Here is a 21,535-nt window from a genome sequence, read left to right as displayed (position 1 = left end):
ATTCTTTAAAGCACTAAAATTATAATTTACAAAGCTGTAATAATTTTCAGATAGGATGGATGAATTGGGAAAGAAGAGGAAGAGATAAAGAATGACCAAATATGCCTTGTAAACAAAGTAAGTTAATCTATACTTACAGTGATATCAGTTTTATAAAGACTATAGGATATTTTTTAAAGCAACTCATATGTTTATTTAATAACCACTAATAAATGGAAAGCAATTATTATAATTATCAGGAATAATTTTTTAGTAACAAATAATCTAGTAGAGCAAAAGCAATCATCCTCTTTTTAAAAGAAATACCCTAGAATTGACTTTTTTTATGTAATAAGTAACAGGCTACCCAGCATTTAGGGTTTTTTTTTAAATTTTTTTATTCTAATTTGTTATATATGACAACAAGAAAATATCATTTTCTTGTTGACAGCAGAATGCATTACAATTCATATTACACATATAGAGCATTTTTTCATATTTTTTCAAATCTCTGTATACGAAATATATTCACACCATTTGTGTCTTCATACATGTACTTAGGGTAATGATGTCCATCTCATTCCACCATCTTTTTTACCCCTATGCCCCTTCATTTCTCCTCCCACCCCTTTGCCTTATGTAGAGTTTGTCTAATCCTCCCATGCTGCCTCCAAACCCCACTATGAATCACAGGCTGCCCAGCATTTAGAAAAGGAAATTATTTAATTCATCTTATATGCTAGGTACTTTTATAAGAGTAGGTGAAACAATACTGAATAAGACATAATCCTGGTCACTTAAATTGGTATCAGTAGAAAGGATTAGATACTGTCCAAATGTTAAGTGCCAGGCATAATACATCAATGGGTGGAAATGAAAGAGGGTGTGGACTAATTTGAGTAGCTCCATGCCCATCTAAATAACTGTATAATTCTAAGCCATTGCAACCAGAATTTGGAGAAAGGATTAACCAGTGAAGGTGGTATGTAATATGACTGTTGCATACTGCTTTGTCCAAGTTGTAGACTTGGAGCTCGTTCTGTTTTCTTAAGCCTTGACAGGCCTTGTTTGGTAGATAAAAACACACTTAATGATTTCATCTTGCCTAGGTGAACCTGAGCCACACAGTGGCAGTAAAATGGCCTTAGAATTTATTTATCTCCTACATTTTAAAAATATCAGAATAAAGTTGATTTCCTAAGCCTTCAGCAGCACCTTGGACTATAAACTTGAATTAGTTTACCAATCTTGTGACATTGCAAACCTCTATTCTGCCTACTCAAGTCTAATCTTTCAAAGATGAGTGAAATGTCACATGGGATTTGAGAGATTTCAGAAACAAAACCTTGAACCAGAAAAGTCTGCCACTGCAGCACTAGAAATTCATGATTTAAAAAAAAATATTCATTTTTCATTCATTTAATCATTAGTTCCAACAAACATTTCTCAATGTGCTACTGTGAGTCAGGCACTGTGCCTGAGGCTAGCAATAAAAAAAATCTCAGGAGACTGAGGAGTAAAATGGAGAACTGGAATGATTCAACAGTATGATGATTAAGCACAGGTTTAAAATGTACTTGGGAAAGCCCACATGTATTTCAATAATGTTTTGTAGGAATGAATGGACCAAATGGCTTATGCCTCATTTGTGTCTGCACATTCTGGGGCAGCCTGACCACATTTGGAATTTGGGCAGGGGTAAGGGAAGGAACAGACACCAAAAGGAGTCCAGAGCTCTGAAGCAGAATTTGCATGTGCTGCTAGCATAATTCACAGCAGTGTAGCCATTTCTAGCAGTGAGATTGTCTCAGTTCATTTGGGCTGCTACAACAAAGTACCATTGCTGGGTAGAAACTCAGTTTTCACAACCTGGGAAGTCCAAGGTGAAGGTGCCTGCAGATTCCTTGTCTGGTGAGGATCAGCTTCCTCCATTTCCCCTTCACCAAGTGTATTTTCTTGCTGGGTCCTCACATGGTGGAAGGGGTAAGGGTCTCTTATGAGATCACTGCTCTGATTCATGAGGGTTCCATCTTCGTAATCCAATCACCTTGCAACACCCATTTTTTCCTAATACCATCTCCTTGGAATTGAGATTTCAACATATAATCTGGGGGATGGGGACACAAACATTCAGATGATAGTAGTCTTCAAGAAATTAAAGCATCAGATTTTTTAAAGCAAACTCTGGCTCAATCACATTGGCTTATCTTTTGCTATCTACTCCTGGCTATTGCTGCTGGATCTCAGCCCCAACAAGAACAGAGCCCTAACACTCTAACTTGTTTGAAACCTGAAATATCTTTCTCTGATTCTGGGCACAGTCCAACCATTCTGGATCCTGTCCCAGGAAATAGAACATGATGAGGGCTTTGCTTACATGGTGCCTGTCATTTAGGCAGTGGGTGCACAATGAGGAAGGCTTGTGGGTGCATCAGGTACCATGTGTCAGATGTCCTTGAAGGACATATTGTGAAGTTATTTCTCTTTATTCCAGTTCCAAAGAAGAAACAGTAGGTGTGCATCCAACAAAGAAATAGATTATCTTTCAAAAACAACTGGATGAACATCAGGTTAGAATCTGGTTATTAAGCTAATTTCTAAACCTAATTGATAAAGAAGCCATAACTCAATATTTATAGTTATGAAGAAATGTCCATGTTATTTTACTAAATAGAGCAGACTAAAAAGTAATATGCAAAAATATTTTTGGAAAGTATATATAATTTGATGTATAAATACATGTGATATTGGGAGTACTATGATTAAAATAGTGATAATCTTTTGTCAATAGGAGTAAAAGTATTTTTCCTTTATGATTTTCTGTCTTAAGGTTTGTTATTGCATTAAGGCATTTATATCAAAATTTTGCATACATAAGTAATTTGATAGAATTAACAATGCAAGATGAATCACAGACTAAAATAGCAAATACCTTCATTTTGGTTCCTAAAAGGTGGTCATCTGATGACTTTAGAGTTATAATTTCATTAGGATTGTTATTAAAAATAAAAATGTATGTGGAAATGACATGCTTACCTTCAGCAGGTGAGACGTAAAATGTTTCTTAATTTCACTTTAGGCAAAATTAAGTTGTAGCTCGATGAGTCCAGTGCCCTTTGCTAATAAGAATAGTAATAAAATAAAGGTATGAATATGCATTATCTTCTGCATTTCTCTTTCTCAAATGTACCATCAAGAACATTTTGCAGACCTCCTGGCTTTTCTTATTTCAGAACACCAGATGGACATGGAAGCACACAGTGTGCTAGAAACATTACTCCTCCCACTCAAGATTTGTACTGACAGATTCTACTCCATAATTCCCTTTAAACTGTATCATAGCCAATGCCATTATGGAATTAGCTCAATGCCAGCAAATCTAATGGTGGGTAGGGTTTATTCCAATAAAAGCTAAGCTGCTGATACTTAATTGGGATTGTCAAGATGCTAGTTTTGGTCAGTTTGTAACTTTCTTGTATTTTCTGCTATTAAGATCCAAATCATATTGTCATTACTTTGCAAAACTTTAGTTTGGCATGGAAACAGGGTCAGATAAATGGAATTCTTGCTGCAGGTTGATATTAGCATGTGCCATTGATAGAAGTGTATACACCACACCACAAATTTCATCCAAAGTTAGGTTTTCCAGTAATTCCCTTGTTAAAGGGAATTTAAGAAGGGAATATTTTGCACATCTGGAATTGTAATCATCACATTTTCACTCGTTTTGTAATCCATGGAGCTTTTATGTGCAGTGTGACATATCTGCTAGCCAATCTCTGCAAAGCCATTATTGACTCAATCCTTTGAATACCCCTTGAAGAAGAAGGCTTTTTAGCAGCTTCTGGTTGGTACAATCTTAGAGCCTTACCTGATACCTTCTTTGACATTTTAACACAAAATCATAAGTGAGTTATTAAGGAATTACCTTTTATTAAGTCATTTGCAAAAGATGCTTATTCTTTGAAAATAGGTTTGAAAAAAATCCAGTATTTATCCTCTTTTCCCATGGAATTGTATAATGTTAATCCCAATGCTAAATTCCCAACTTAGTTGATACAAAATACTTTTGGCATCTTACCCTCTGATTAAAAATCATAACAACACCAGTGATGACAGTAATCTGTAAATGCACATAATAATTTAAAGAGTGGAGCCATCTTTATGTTTCTCCTATAAATCCTGCCTGAGTTGTTGCTGATGCTTTTTAAGCAGCATACTGTAGACACTTTTGCACATCTGGAATTGTAATCATCACATTTTCACTCATTTTGTAATCCATGGAGCTTTCATAGCAGTATGACATATCTGCTAGCCAATCTATACAAAGCATTATTGACTCAACCCTTTGAATACCCCTTGAGGAAGAAGGTTTTTTAGCAACTTCTGGTTGGGGCAATCTTAGAGCCTTAGTCCAGTGAGGGAAATGATAGAGAAATCAAGTTTAGTTTTTCTATATAATACCTCTGGCAACCTGTAGAATACACTATGTAGTACCATTAGTGCTTCTAGAGTGTTTGCAGGCAGGGCTGATATTGCTGGGCCACCATCCAAGGAAAGGTAGTTATATTATAGCAGCTCTATAAACCAATGCTTGCACACGTTGGCATGAAAGGCTGATAAGGACCCTTCTGAGTATAGATAGTGGAATAATTTAAGCCTTGTCACAAGCAACTTTCTGGACAGAGTCTCAAGAAAAACTGTGATATCAGTGTAATCTAGTGTGGACAATCTTTTCAGAACTTCAACTTGACATTTTTGGAATGCAGGAAGCTGATGTTACTTTCAAAGTTAAAATTTAACTGTCATTGATTAACTGTGTGAGACTTTTACATAGTTATACCCAACCTATGGGTTTTTTTATCTCTCCTGACTTTGCCATTCCCAAATTTTTTATTAGTGATAGCTAATATAATAAACTGATCTGTGATGAAAAAGGCAGCTTTTCTTCTTTAGAGATTCTAAAGTCTTTCTGGGGGCAGATGCTTCACCATTACAATCAAAAAGTAAGATTATATAAAAAACTGTAGGTAAGCATGATACAAATTCATGCTTACATTGTGATAGATATTGTGAAAGAGAAGCACCTTTCAAGGGTTCTATCTCAAATAATAAACTTAAGGCTATTACACCATAAATTATATCACTTTTGTGTTACACACACACACACACACACACATTCACATGCATACAGCATTGTCAGGTAATCTTTCAATTTTGCTGTCTATTGAGATTGAGTCTCTTGTTTGAATCATGACTTTTTAGAGCAGGAAGGGACTTTTGGGGATAATGTGATCTAATCATCCTATTTTTCAGATGTAGAACCTGAGAACTAGGAAAATTAATGGTGTGCCCGGAGTCACACAGCCAGTTAATGACAATCTGGTCTAGAAATCCTGATGCTTGATTCTTAGACAGTGAGGTCTGCCCTGTCTGCAAGTCAAACACCCAGGGATCACTGAGGTACCATTCTGTGAATTACTACTCAAAGTCATTAAGGTTCTTTATTCCTGAACATCTTAGAAGCAATTTCAAGAGTAGTGCTCCAACAGACCTTGAGAATTAGTAAGGCTTCCTAAAGTGCTCCTTTTAGTCCCCAAAGGAAATTCACTAGCAAGGATATCTAGTTCATTATGCTCAAAGAGCTCAAAATACCATATATTTTGATCACGAATATCATCCTACAAATGAATGCTTCTGGAAAAAAAAAACCTAAGATACAAACAGATGGTTTGCATATCTTAGAAACACAAAGATTTACATTTTGCTTTCTTTGTGGAATTATTAAAAAGCAATCTAGCACTCCTATTCTTTCTTTTCTTTTCTAAAAGAGTATTTAAACTGTTGTTGATGGGAGTGCTGCAGAAATTTAAATATTTCTAGATTTCTTCAAAGTATCAGATGTTCTTTTGTGATATGATGGAGGAGAATAAGCTCAAATAATAGTATAATAATCCACACTTATCCATGGATGATATATTCTAAAACCTGCAATGGATGCCTGGAAACACAAAAAGTACCAAATCTTTCCATACTGAATTTTTCAAACATAATACATGTATACCTATGATAAATTTTAATTTTTAAATTTGGCACAGTAAGGGTTAATAACAATAACTAATAATAAAATAGGACAATTAAAACAATATACTGTAATAAAAGTTATGTGACTATAGTCTCTTTCTATCTCTTCATCTCTCTCTCTCTCTCTCAAAATATGTTGTTGTTCTATACTCACCCTTCTTTTGATGATATGAATTGATACTATGCATATATGATGAGATAAATCAAGGGGAATGACATAGGCACTCTGATTTAGCTTTAGATTATTATGTAAGGATCACTAGAACATAAGCACTGTGGTACTTGGACATTTGACCTGATAACCAAGAAGGCTACTGAGTGACGAAAAGGTGAGTAGTGTATACAGAGTGGATACACTGAACAAAGGAATGATTCAAGTTACAAAAAGGAAAATGCTGGCCAGTGTGAAATTTCATTATGCTACTGAGAACAGCATGTAATTTAAAACTCATAAGTTGTTTACTTTTCTGTAATTTTCCAAGTAATATTTTTGGGCCATGGTTGATTTCAGGTAACTGAAACTGCAGAAAGCAAAATGGCTGATAAGGAGGACAATTGCAGAGTTATAATATGGCTAAATTGTTGCTTGAATAATGATACTCAAGGAAATGGGTTTACAAAAGCTAAGAAAGACAATTATGTCCAGCATCATGCTCTTCTTGGCCTTGGCCTGAAAATAAAGATGATTATTATCCGACACTATAATTGTTTGTTTTTGCTCTTGTCTCAAAAGCAACGTAGTTTGCAATTATATCTGTAGTATCACAGGAAAGTATTATTTAAAACAAGAAAACAAAATTGAAACAAACTGAGACAAGTTTAAACCAAGTATGAGGTTGGTACTCCAAATACATTCCATAAATACGATTCATCTTCCACAGAGCAGTGGAAATTTAACCACTTCTCTTAAGATTTTTATTCAAAAAGAGAGGTTAGGGTCAAGCATGTAGGCTCAGTTTTTCATCTTTGAAGTGAGTATAGTAATAGTTTGTACCTTAAAAAGATGACAATTAAATGAGATAATGCTGTAGAGATCTTTAACACAGTTCTAGGTACAAAGAGCTAGATTAGTATTTGTTATATCAACAGTACATCTATACTACTTATCAAATAATATTCTTTTAATTATGTTTTTCTAGATCATGAGTCTCTGATGCCCATTTTATTACTTGATACACAGAAGGTACTCCATAAATATGCATTTACAGCAAAATATCTGAAGATTTCATAATGGTTTTAGGGATAAACAATTTAGAAAACAATAGATCAATCTCCACACAATTTTAGATACACTGCAAATAAGAACTTAACAGCCAAAGCCCAAATATAATTGGGAAACATGTAAATTCCTGTTTTTAGAAATGAAAAAAAAAATCAATTAAAAAAGTGAAAGGTGTAAAAAAATCCAGGCCAAGAGCAATTCACATGAAAACTTCAGGAGTTCAAATGGACATAAAACCAATGTCAACTAAAAATGTTAAAGTGCTAAAAGTGTGCTGGATGATTATTAATAACGAGAGCACTTATTGAAATAGATAATCCAGGTTTTATTCTACACAGAGATACTAATAGTTTGCAGATTTGAAAAAAGTGAATTACAAAGAGTCAGTTGCCTTTGTAAGGACACACAGTGAGTATGTGTGTCCTTAAACTACTTTTCAGATTCTGAATCCAACAATCCCTGGCTTACAATATTGATATTCTGGGTGTGATGTGGTATGCACATCAAGGTGGGAAAGGGTTAATGCATGCTACAGTGCAAAGGGTGCATTTAAATATATTGACATTCTGAAGAATTGCAGGGAAAGGGTTAATATCATTTGAGAAACACTTGATGGAACAAAGAAATTGAATATTTACAAGACAAAATTTGAAACTGAACAACTCTAGATGCCACCAAACATTAAAGGTCTATAATTTTGGTAATGCTTTCAGATAACTTGTTCATTTAGCAATGGGGAGAAATTCAAGTACAATCCAATGGACATTGTTTTAAATATTAGATACATCTAATAATTGATAAGTTTCCTTCAAAAAGTAACACATTTCTTATTATTAGAGGGGTGTCTGCCATAAGGACCTTAAACTTTACCTTGCTACATAAAAATCTGTTTTTCTTACTAAAAATATTGCTTTTTAAAAATAATATTCAAATTCTTTTTTCTACTATCAGCCTCCCCATAAGTTGTCCCTTCCATTGTACTTTATGAAAAATATAAAAGCCAAACCTGGACAAGACTGCTTAACCTTTATAACTGCTTTAGGCAAAACTTCAGGGTTCTCAGTTATTCATAGCTTCCTAGTCGTCTGATTTCCTGCTTCTGACTTGACTTTTGATGAACATTCAGACTTCCTTCCCTAACTCATGTTTTCAGATTTCTAGTCCATTTTTACCCTACCTCAGTATATTTACTGGACTGGAGTTAAAATACAACAAATTTAGGTGGAAACTTGTTTTCCTCCCCTCTATCTACCAGATTCCTGGGAGTTAGCTAGAAACCCATCATCTTATTTTCTAGGTCCCACTAGAAATTCTCAGATGTCAATGACACCACACCTGTCCTTGAAACTGAAGGCCCAACAACTGTCAACTCATAAAAGTATGGGATAGAAAAATCTTTCTGGTAGCAGGTTAAGTCAAGAGAATTTTTTTTTTAAAAAAGACACTGAAATTCAAGTAGCAAGTAAGCCCACTGATACATGTCATACAAAAAATGATATTTACTGTTTAAGAGTCACCATCTTGTGTCTGCTTCTGCTTAGGCAGATAGTTTGAATTTCCACCGGACAATCTTCCTACCTTGTTTCTATCAGAGAAGCAAATAGTCTACTCTAATTGCAGATAGTTACTCCATGAATCAAGGGACTCTTATTCTAGCCAGACAATATAGATATAAGCACCTAAGTGAATAGTAAGTAACAGCTGATCTAGTTTCATGGCATCTATTTACAGTACTTGTCTCTCTGGACCTGATCTCTTGTTCAATTTTAGATTATGTTCACATTCCAGAGATAACCAAGTGACCCTGTATTGATAGATCCAATGATCTATTCAATGGATCTTCAGGTACTATTTCATGAGGCCAGATATTTACTAAACACCTATCTTACGAAAATATTTAATTCTGGCCAAACATGTCCTTCTAGCCTTCACAAATCAATTCATGTTCTGTCCTCATGCCTTTGCTTCTCAGGTGTTGCCTTTCCAGAATAAATCTCTCTGCCAATCCATTCTCTCCTGATTAATATTAAGTGGAACTAGGTTCCTTTTTCCTTCATTAAGTCTCAATAGGACTTTAGCATCAAAAGGATTTTTTTAATTTAAATTCCTGTAAAACATATATTTATATTGTCAACCAGTCTATCCTACATTTGCTTGCAATCTTTTTTTAATTGACCTTCACTAAGTTGAAAGAAGGTCATAGACTTAACTCACTCAAATCTTTTTGGCATCCCTAGCTTTAATTTGCTGTGGAGCCAGCCATGGGCAAATTATTCAACTCCTCTGAGTTTTATTTTCTTTTTTCTTTTTTAATAGATTTTATTTTTTAAATACATGACAGTGGAATGCATTACAATTCTTTTTACACATATAGAGCATGATTTTTCATATCTTTGTATATAAAGTATGCTCATGCCAATTCATGTCATTATACATGTACCTTGTTTTTTTGCATTACAATTCTTATTACACATATATACCACAATTTTTCATATCTCTGGTTGTATAAAAAGTAAGTGTCTTCATACATGTACTTTGTATAATGATGTCCATCACATTCCACCATCCTTGCTAATCCCCTGCCCCTTCCCTTTCCCTCCCACCCCTATTCCCTATCTAGAATTCATCTATTCCTCCCGTGCTCCCCTTCCCTACCCCACTATCAGTCAGCCTCCTTATATCAGAGAAAATATTCGTCATTTGTTTTTTGGGGATTGGCTAACTTCACTTAGAATTATCTTCTCCAACGTCATCCATTTACCTGCAAATGCCATGATTTTATTCTCTTTTATTGCTGAGTAAAATTCCATTGTGTATATATGCCACATATTTTAATCCATTCATTCACTGAAGGACATCTAGGTTGGCTCCACAGTTTAGCTATTGTGAATTGTGCTGCTATAAATATTGATGTGGCTGTGTTCCTATAGTATGCTGTTTTTAAGTCCTTTGGTTATATACCGAGGAGAGGGACAGCTGGGTCAAATGGTAGTTCAATTCCCAGAATTCCAAGGAATCTCCATACTGCTATCCATATTGGCTGCATCAATTTGAAGTCCCAACAGCAATGTATGAGTGTACCTTTTCCCCACATCCTTGCCAACCCTTATTGTTGTTTGTCTTCCTCTTATATTAGACAAAGGTGCCAAAAACATGCACTGGAGAAAAGACAGCATCTTCAACAAATGGTGCTAAGAAAACTGGAAATTCATACGCAACAAAATGAAATTAAACCCCTATCTCTCACCATGCACAAAACTTAACTCAAAATGGATCAAGGACCTAGGAATTAAACCAGAGATTCTGCGTCTAATAGAAGAAAAAGTAGGCCTAATCTTCATCATGTGGGATTAGGCCTCAACTTCCTTAGTAAGACTCCTATAGAGCAAGAATTAAAACCAAGATTCAATAAATGGGATGGAATCAAACTAAAAAGTTTCTTCTCAGCAAAGAACATTCTGTGAGGTAAACAGAGAGCCTACATCCTGGGAGCAAATTTTTACCCCTCACACATTAGATACAGCACTAATCTCTAGGGTATATAAAGAACTCAAAAAGCTAAGCACCAAAGAAACAAATAACCCAATTAACAAATGGGCCAAGGACCAGAACAGACACTTCTCAGAAGAGGATATACAATGAATCAACAAATATATGAAAAAATTCTCATCATCTCTAGCAATTAGAGAAATGCAAATCAAAACTACTCTAAGATATCATCTCATTTTCTTTAAAAATAAATGAGAACTTATTCTTACCTTGCTGCTTTTGAGAAAATATCTCTTCGCCTATAGAATGTATTTGATAAATAATAATTTTGCCCCTCCTTCCAACATTTCATGAACACCTTTTGTGTCCCCAACTGAATTCTTAAATACACATGTGTACAGTGTCTTCTACTATATCCATAGATCTTTGTTGTGCTGAGTACCTATTGAGAGTACAATAGATATGGTTAGTGAAATAAATGGTAATAGTGGTAATAATCATGATGATAATAACAATAATCACAGCTGTCTTAGAGATCCTTTGTCGCATAAGAACCACCTCAAAGCTTAGAGGCTAAAAAAAAATTAGGGAACTATTTACAGAATGACAATATGAAAAGAGCAGTAGACTCTTCTGCCCAGTGAAACAGTCATAGCTGGGTAAATCATTGAAAAATCTCTAGACATTGTCCTTAGGATGTACAGAAGACAGAGAAATATGCAATCAAGAAAATCTACTGAATTTGTAAAGAGCAACATGAATTGGTGGCATTTGAGTCACAACAGACACCCTCATTTCTCCTTCTAATCTTACTATTATGGACACTCCATTCAAGGTGGGTGAGATCAAACACCTAAGGCTCTCCCTACACCTTCTAGTCAAAGCTAGTATTTAACTTGGAGGAGCAGGTCAACAACACTTTTCATCACCAATATCCTTGTTCTGTGTTGCAGAATCAGCATGGTGAGCCGACAGGCATTTGACTCTTCTTGTTGACAAGATTCCATTGAGATTATCTAATTCAATTTTTCTTTAAAAAATAGTCTATAACAGTGTTAATAAAGAATTTTAAGGGCTGGGGTTGTGGCTCAGTGGTAGAGCACTTGCCTCGCATATGTGAGGCACTGGGTTTGATTCCCTGGCACCACATAAAAATAAACAAATAAAACAAAAGTATTGTGTCAATCTACAACTAAGAAAATCTTTTTTAAAAAAAGAATTTTAAGAACCAATAATTTTTCTAATGTCTAGAAATAAAGCACATGTGATTATATTGAAAGATAAATAGACTGGAGGAAATTGAAATCACAACTATGCCCAGGAGAAAGATGAAACATGAGTAAGTATTTTTTCCATCAGAATCCCAGTCACAAATATAGGACTACTGACACAGAGAAGGAATGGGATAATACAGGTATTACTTCCATCAAAGTAGTCATGAAAGACTGACACAGACTGGCTTGGCCAATCAAACCCTCCAAGTACCATGATATTAGCTTTTCAATATACTAATTAAACAATCTTTCCACTAGAAATTAATCCTAAAACAACAACAACAACAAAAAAATAGACTGTTTTTTTCAGTACTGAGGATTAAACCTAGAGGTGCTTTACCACTGAGCTATATCCTCAGTTCTTTTTATTTTTTATTTTGAGACAAGGTCTTGCTAAATTGCAGAGTCTGGCCTTGAATTTATAATCATCTGCCTCAGTCTCCCAAGTTGCTAGGATTATAGGCAGGTACCCAGCAATTATAGATTTTGTATGATAATAACATTTAATAATGTCTTAAATGTTCAATAAAATTTAAAGACTATGTATACCATACATTAATATTTTAATGATGGCCACCATATAGTGGATTATTTTGCATATTTTCCTGTATTTGCAAGATTTTATGCATTGGCATTTATAAAATTAACATGTGTCTTACAAATAAGAAAGATAATATTCCTACAGAATCATCACAAATTTTAGTACAGTTTCTTCATGGCATAACCCCTCTTGATGAAGTTAAGTTCAAACGCTCTGCCTTCAATGGATCTGAAAAACAGTTTGAAAAGCTCTTTACTTGGCTTCAGGGAAACAATGGACTATTTGTGTCTGGCCAGATGTATGGTTATGATTACAATGTCATCTTCTCTTAGAAGAATGGCCACTTAAGCCAGATGAAAGGCCATTCACAAGTATGCCCTAAATAAGTGGATAAAACTGTTTTGAAGCTGTTTTGGCAATTGATGCTAAATGATATTCAGTCACATGTTTTAGACAGACTCAGAAATATGTGAGAAAAGGAATACAGAGATCCACCAAAAAAATGGAAATCTAATAAAATTTGTACTTTCTAAAAATCTATTAATTCACTTATCAAAAAATATTTATATAAGACTGAGGAAGCAAATATGATTAATATTCTATGTGTGTCCTTAAGTAGTCCAGTGAGGGGTGCCAACATGTATACAAGTAATTGCATGGCAATTGTATATGTGTCAGTGTAGACTATGAAAAGAGATGCAAGGTGTCATGGGGAAAGTCATGAGAGAGTGACAAACTGCAAATGTAGAATGGCTTGTGTATTGCTTCATCTTTTTTGATTGCTGGCATCTGGATAATCATGCCAGGATATAGGACACACAGTGAATAGTCTCACTTTCAGATATGCAGAATGGCAGCCCCAGGAAAGGAAAACATCATGGTTTTAAAATTTCACAAATATCTCCAAGTGGTGGTTTTGAATTTACCACTTCCTAGCTTTATCAGTTAGTAATGCTTTGGGTTTCTCAAAGGCTTAAGTTTATGTTTTATTAAATAAAGGTATCATTATCTCAAATTATAACACTTAAAAGATAGTTTATAAGTCTATTTGGCTGCTATTAAAAATTTTTATAAAGTGAAGGACTTGTAAACAACATTTATTTCTCACGTTTCTGGAGACCAGGAAGTTCAAATCAAAGCACTGGTAAATTCGGTGTTGGGTTAAGGACCTATTTCCTGATTCATGGTTGAAACCTTCTTGCTGTATTTTCACATGATGGAAGAAACAAATGAGTTCTCTTAGTCTCTTTTATTAAGGGTGCTAATCCTATGTATGAGGGCTCTACCTCCTGACATTATCACCTTCCAAAGGTGATATCCTCTTAACTCCATCACATGGGGGTTAGGTTTAAACATATTTATCAAGGATGGGAACTAGGAACAAAAACATTTAGACCATAGTAATAGGCATTTTATATTTCTTCTTGAAAAGTCTATCAACAGCACTGATTCTTTTGTGTGTCTAAGAATGGTCTGATTTTTCTTCCTGAAAATGCAAGATGGTAAAGGAGGTACTATGTTGGTGGCTTAAGGAACTGTGTGCCAGGTGGAGAACTGGCAAGTGCCAAGCACTTGATCTTCTGTCAGGATAAAAACTAGCATGGAATGCTAGATTCCTTCCTGTATGCCATCTTCTCAAATGTAGTTCATCAAGTAGCCTATCCCTGCCCACTTCAAATGTGAAATAGCAACCACTTCTTCCCTACCCATGCTCATCTCTCTTGTCTTTTTTTGTTACCCCATCACCTTCAAAGTTGACATATCTTTATTTTTATATTCATTTATCTCTCTGTTAATTGTAAATTCCATGAAGGGAAGAAATTTAGTTTTTTTCCCTTGTTTGTTTATTGCCATATGTTCCACACTAAGACTACCCTCACATGCTTAGACATTCAGTAAATGTTTACTGAATGAATGGATGAGTGGAGTGCTAGTATATTACATATCTGTCTCATCATTTTCACTGTGTACAAAGCAAGCATTTGTGAAGTTCTGCTGTTCTGAAGTGCATTCTTTTCAACTCCTGCTGTCCAAAGGCAACCTAATGGAATCCAGGAAAACTGCAATACTTAGCATGTGCTCTGATATATCTTTCAGATTTCCTTTGCTTTTTTTTTTTTTGCTCACCATATTTTACTTTGAGGAATTAATTTTTCAGAATTCATGTTGAATTGGGTAGCACACACCTGTAATCCCAGCAACTCAGGAGTCTAAGGCAGGAGGATCGCAAGTTTGAGAACAACCTCAGCAACTTAGAAACTTAGTGAGACCTTGTCTCAAAATAAGACATACAAAAGGGCAAGGGATGTGGTTCCGTGGTAAAGCACTCCTGGGTTCAATCCCTGGTAGAAAGAAAGAAAGGAAGGAAGGAAGGAAGGAAGGAAGGAAAGAAAGAAAGAAAGAAAGAAAGAAAGAAAGAAAGAAAGAAAGAAAGAAAGAAAGAAAGAAAGAAAGAAAGAAAGAAAGGAGGGAAGAAAGAAAGAAAGAAAGAAAGAAANGGAGGGAGGAAAGAAAGAAATGCTATATTGCAAAATCTCATGCTATTGCTCTATGGGAATTGTAGTCTGAATTGTAGGAACATTCAGACAGTCCCACAATAAACAGCAATTCCAAAGGAAAAAAAAAGTCTCGCATTTTCCTGTTTATAAAAAGCTGTTGCTTCAACCAGAAACTATGCAACTGAAGAGGAATTTAGAATTTTTTTTCACCTTTTTTCAGATGGGAAGGGTCACTTGATTTCCTGAGACAAAGCATGAGTGAGGTATTGAAAACATTTCTCAAGTAATGGAAATTTCATCCTAATTCTAACCAAAGATCAACACTTATAATTTTCAGCTTTTATATTTTCATTAATTTATTACTTATTTTTGTGTTCTCACAGGTATGTTTTCTGGAAAATATGCTAGGTAGTGTTACAATCCACCAGATGACTTTTTTAACCTCAAAGCAATAATTGGCATCTATAGGTTATCAAACATCTGTTAGTGATGTTAAAGAAAAAAAATAAACTGCTTCTAATTCCTATATGGGATTAGGTAGAATTTAAATTTTCTCCCAACTATTATATGTATTCCAGTAAATATGCCTACACTTGATTCAAGATAACATATTTTAGAAATATAAAAATATTACCTTACATTTATCTCATTTATCTGTTGCTTTAGAGTTCACAAATTATCTGCACAAACTCTTGGCAGAGGGGCTAGGGTTATGGCTCAGTGGTAGGGCGCTTGCCTCGAATGTGCAAGGCCCTTGGTTCGATCCTCAGCACTACATAAAAATAAATAAATAAGTAAAATAAAGGTATTGTGTCCAAGTACAACTACAAAAAAAATATATATTAAAAAAAAATTGGGCTGGGGCTGTGGCTCAGCGGTAGCACATTTGCCTGGCATGAGTGAGGCACTGGATTCGATCCTCTGCACCACATATAAATAAATAAAGGTCTATCAACAACTGAAAAAAAATAAAAAAAAAATTCTTGGCAGAAACTGCTAATTGCTTACCTGGATATTAAAATTGTGATTTTTGTTGGGTCAGACAATATGCCCAGCTTGAAAACATTATCCTCCCTTGATGCAGTTAGGCATTTGCCCTATTTTTAAATGAGGAACCAACTTGTGACTGAATAAGAGCAAGGCAAAAATGCAAGAGTAAAAATAAAAGAAAACTAAGCTCATGATGGATTAATGAAATTTCTATTCCAAACTTGGAACCCCAACTTCTGGTATTAAGTCACTTTTGTATATGTGCGTTCATTTCATGTATACATAAAGCTAATAATAGAGTGTCAAGATTATAAAGGAATCAAGGATCACCTGAGCACAGAAGCTACCTCAGGTTGTAGGGCACTTGTTGACACTTATTGGAAAGTCAGAACTCACATGTTGAGAGTTTGTGGAATAGCAGAGACAGACTCAAAGCTCAGAAGAGGCATCAAGTGGGAATTGTCTTCAACTCCCCCAAATTTGAAATTACAGGAGGCTACCTCCTCAGGGTAAAGGTCAATCAGAAATAGAACTGCCCTTCCAGGGATTGCAGCCCTATTTCAAATACCAGATGAGGAAATCTCAACTTTACTTTAGGTGAAGATGTTTTAAGGCTGATGATGCCATCCAACCAAAGCCTCTGCAAAAACTATGGCAGAATTTACATTATATATAAATGTTTAAGGATCCTGAAAAACAACTTTTCAATTATGGTGACCAACCCACTAAAAAACAATGAGGTCTGCAAAAGTTGAAGGTGAGAACCAGAAAAACAAAGACAATAGAAAAAGATCAATAGGATTTCAAATAATGGAGCCATCAGAGGCAAAATATAAAATGTACATTTCGATGTTTAAAGAAATAGAAACATCATGAAAAGATTAGAATTTAGGAAAAACTGCATTAGTCTCTAATATGAAGCAAGCTATAGGTACATTATGAGATTTAACATTGCTGGACACAAAATCAATAAATAACTATCACATGTATTTTCATATAGTAATAACAAATTAAACATGCCATGTACTCCAACAGTGCCAAATACCTCAAATAAATTTTTAAAAGAGATGTAAAAAAACAACCTCTACCAAAAAATAACTTATAAAATCACCATTGAAAAATGTTAAAAAGGACATAATTATTTTGAAAGATGCACTATGTCCCTGGATTGGAAGATTGAATATAATAGAGGTGAAGTCTCCCCAAATTCATCTACAAATTCAATGCTGTTTCAAAAAAAAGTCTTGCCATATTTTTGATTTTTCACTTATTTTCTCTGTGGAACTTGACAAGCTTTTTCTTAGATTTGCAAGGGAAAATAGTGTGGCAGAAGAACCAGGTGGAAGGGAATTTCTCTACTTTAAATCATGATTTACTATAATGTGATAATGATACCATTCAGGTCATTAGTGCTTGGATAGACAAATAAATGGAATAGAATAGAATTCTCAGGAAATAAAAACATGTAGACATCAATATTTGATTTTTGTAAAAGAAACTACAGCTAGGCAAAAAATAAACCTTTATTTTTCAATACACGATCATATGACATTTGAGTATCTTTTGAGAAAATGAATATTATATCTCATTGCATAAAAAACTAACCCCAAGAGTTAAAGGCCTATATATTAGATATTTTAATAAATCATTAATGAACAGTCTTTATAATTCAGAACATAAAATACTTGCTTAAACAGGACACAAATAGCCGTAATGTTAAAGGAGAAAATTAATCACGTGGACTTCATTCAGATTTAGAACTTCACAGTGTCATTTAGAGATACTTTCATTAAAAATTTTAAGTGACTATATTTGCAAGATAAAAGTGGCAAAAAAAAAAAACAACAGAAAATATATCTTAAAACACCTTCAAGTGAGTCAGTGGAGCACACCTGTAATCCCAGCAGCTTTGGAGGCTGAGGCAGGAGGATCTTAAGTTCAATAGCCTCATTAACTTAGAGAGGCTCTAAGCAACTTAGTGAGACCATGTCTTAATAAATAAATAAATAAACATAAAAAGGGTTGGGGACATGACTCTGTGGTTAAGCACCCCTGGGTTCAATACCTGGTACAAAAAAAACAAACAAACAAACAAAAAAACACCTACAAACAAAAAGAGAGAGACGAAAAATCCTTTATAGGAAAATTGTCAAAAGACTTGAGCAGGCAGAAAAGACAGTATGTAAAACCAAAATGAGAAACCACCAATAGTCAGCTGTATTTGTTAGAGTTGAATAGAATCATAATATCTAGCCTGTGAAATAATGAGAATTCTCACACATTGCTGGTACTACAACTTTAGAAAACAGTTTGAAATTATGTAGTAAAATCGAAATATTCATTCTCTATGACTAGCATCTTTGTTGTTACATACACACCTTAAAGAAAGTAGTGCACATTCACCCAAGGAGACTTATATGGTCTATTCTTAGCATCAATTATAATCATTAGAAACAGGAACTTATCTATCTAAAAGTCTATAATCTCTGGAATGCATAAGTCATTGTGGAATACTCACACACAAAAAAATCAACAGAAAAAAGGGACTATATTTACATATTATACAGAGATTAATTTTAAACCATCATGTTGAGTACAAGAAGAAAGACCCCCCAAAAACAGACACACAGAAAGTTTTTAGTGTGCTGGAAAATTTCTATTTCTTGGCCTGATAGTCAATCAGGAGTTAATATAATTGTAACTCATATCCATCTTTTATATTTTCTCACTGAGTGCTTTTATTTCACAATTTTGAAAGTAGAATAAAAGTATAAGTAAAATCTTGAATTTATCATTGTATACTCATTATTCTTAAATGTGTGGGGACCAGAGGTGACAATTGTATCAATGTGTATAAGATATCTAATAAGCCAAGGTACTACTCAGTTTTGGGCAATTTCCTAGAGTTTTTATGTATATAGTAGAGAGGGGAGGAAAGAAGTCATTGGAAGTACTGATGGCTAATGAGAAAGTGAACAGGTTTAAATGGCAAGTAGTTACATCTTAATAGAGTGACATCTTAATTCACATGAATTTAAAAATTAAAATGGTAGTTTTCAAATTTATTTCTTTAGTTGTATATAAATTTGTTCTCTTATAAAGAAGGAAAAAGTTTGAAAATCACTGCTTTATACAATTAAACATTATCACATTAAAATATGATCATCTGGTATGTGACATGCTCAAGTTTGGATTTTATGGGTAATCACTCTGGCAATAGAATAAGGTGATTATTCAGAAGTAAAACTGGAAGCTGGGTTAACAGAAGAATCTTACAGTATTCTCAGTAAGAAGAGTTTAGGGTATTAGTAATTGTGGTATAAATGAGAAAATACCTCAAGAAATTAGCAGGACTCAGGTAGATAAGAGAGGTAAATGAGAAAAGTGTCTCAGAGGGCTAGATAAAATTAACAAAGTATAGGAGAAAGAGTATTCTATAAGGAAAGATGAGTCATGTATGGAGATGTGGGGGACTTTGAAATGGTATTTCTACCAGTAAGTATATGTCAGTTTAAAGAGAAACAATTGAATATCATGAGATTATTCAAAATGTAAAGTCTTGGTAACAATGAGAGTAGACCAAATGAGGGCAAGAATTTGGCATTGCCCTTTTTCTTTGCAGATCACATTATGTGCTCCCTTCTATCATATTATTTATATTTGAGGTCTTCAAAAATGAGGAATGGATATCATGGTGGATACATGAAGACTTCACTATTGTATGGTTGTAAAGAAATCACTTTCAAGTCCTCAAGCCTTTCAAACTCCTTCCTCTATCTGAGGAAGCACCTGTTACAGACACCACCTGTTCTCCTTTCTCAGCTTCTCATAGACAACCAGCTTTCTACAACCTCACAAAAGACTTGTAAATTTCAGTTGCTTTGACTCTTGTGGTATATCAGATTCCAAAATGCAATCTAGAATTTTATGTTCAATTTTGAACAACTGGCTTCACTTATTAGGTCCAATTTAACCTCCCCAGGTGAAGATATTTTTGATCAAATTGATATTTGTGAACATAATAACTTACCACAAAACATTACAACAAATTTATGTGTAATAATTCACAAGTGTCCATTTCTGTTTATGTCACATATTTTAAAGTACTTTGGCATTTGAAACAGATTTGGCATAAATGTGTATGTTTTTATTTGTAGTTACTGGAAGACTTCAAATATAAATAACTTACAATTTTATAGTTACTTTCACACTTACAGCATATAAATTTTACTTGGTATACAAAGCACATCTAAATGGATAAATAAGACCCAGTCTAAAGTCATTTGTTATATCTTCACAATATCTTTTTGGCATCTGTCTAAGAGATTGAGGAAACCAATGACTATCAAGTCTAATCAACAAATTGTTTTTTAACAAAGGCTAAATTCTTGGCCTTTGTAAAATTTTCATACAGATTTTAGAAATCATTGTCAAGTTTTTCCAAGAAACATTTTGGGATTTCTTTTGAGAATACTTTGAATTTATACATGAGTCCAGAAGGATTAATCATTTTGTGGTTTTGATTGTTCTAATTGATAAACATGGTATTATTCTCCTAATATTAAAGCCTTAATTTTACCTCATTAAAGTGTTTTAGCTTTTACTGTAGAAGTCTTGCAAAACTTTAGGTTAATTCCAAGGAACTGTACATTTTTTATAGCATTGTAATTAATATATCCACATCAATTTCTTTTGGCTAAGTTTTTGTATGGCTACTCTCGCCTTTCTTTACATTTTTGCATTTTCAAGATCTCCTCTAAATAGAAAATAATTAATTTATAAAACTTATATGTTAGTCTTCATATTTTAATTAAATAACAGTAAATTTAAAGTCTTAAAATTATATATACATACAATTACATATTGTATTCAGTGTGCGTATCGATATATATTACATATATTTACATTTTCCATTTTTTTCTCTTTCTTGCCCTTCATTTTTTCTACCTGCTAATTTTTTTCCTCTTTATGACCTCCATCATAAATACAGAGAAATTAAAATTCTCTAGATCTATTTAACCTCTTCTTGACTAATACATTACTTTTTATCATGTTTCTGTTTTCATCTTCATATGTTCATCAGTTTAATCTGCTACTAAATCTATTCATGTAAATTTTTAATTATACACCAGTTTCTCTTAAAATCTGCAAGCCTAACTCCCTCACAAGATATAAAAGAATAAACAACAATAAAACCTAAAGTTTAACTTTTCTCCATGAATACAATGTTTTGTCCCAGTTTCAAATATTTGTAATTCTTTTGGATCTGTTACTCTCAATTACTTCTGCTAATTCTGGATCATTTATACTTAACTCAATATACACCTTGCAATTTTAAATTATTTGCTGGCTAATTTTATTTGAAAATATCTTTAGAGAATTTTTTGGCTTAGTGTGCTATTATCTTCCTCAGGAAGGAGTTCATTTACTGCTTCCAGTTAACTCTGGGCATTTGTAG

The 21,535-nt window shown here is 33.9% G+C and overlaps 1 long non-coding RNA gene across 2 annotated transcripts in view; it reads right to left on the bottom strand.

Moving 5' to 3' along the window:
- Nucleotides 1-2,046: 2,046 nt before the first annotated feature.
- LOC125620111 overlaps nucleotides 2,047-21,535 on the bottom strand; it is a 62,108-nt gene continuing 42,619 nt past the window's right edge. For both annotated transcript variants that reach the window (XR_007351688.1, XR_007351687.1), the window contains exons 2-4: nucleotides 11,044-11,216; nucleotides 3,016-3,098; nucleotides 2,047-2,086 (exon numbers count right to left, since the gene is read on the bottom strand). This is a non-coding gene — a long non-coding RNA (uncharacterized LOC125620111). The remainder of the gene's footprint in view (nucleotides 2,087-3,015; nucleotides 3,099-11,043; nucleotides 11,217-21,535) is intronic.

This window comes from Marmota marmota, unplaced genomic scaffold (genome assembly GCF_001458135.2).
Source record: "Marmota marmota marmota unplaced genomic scaffold, marMar, whole genome shotgun sequence".
In the NCBI taxonomy this organism is placed as follows: Eukaryota; Metazoa; Chordata; class Mammalia; order Rodentia; family Sciuridae; genus Marmota; species Marmota marmota.
Note: the sequence above shows the minus strand (reverse complement) of the source record. Positions and strands in the feature narration are given on the sequence as shown.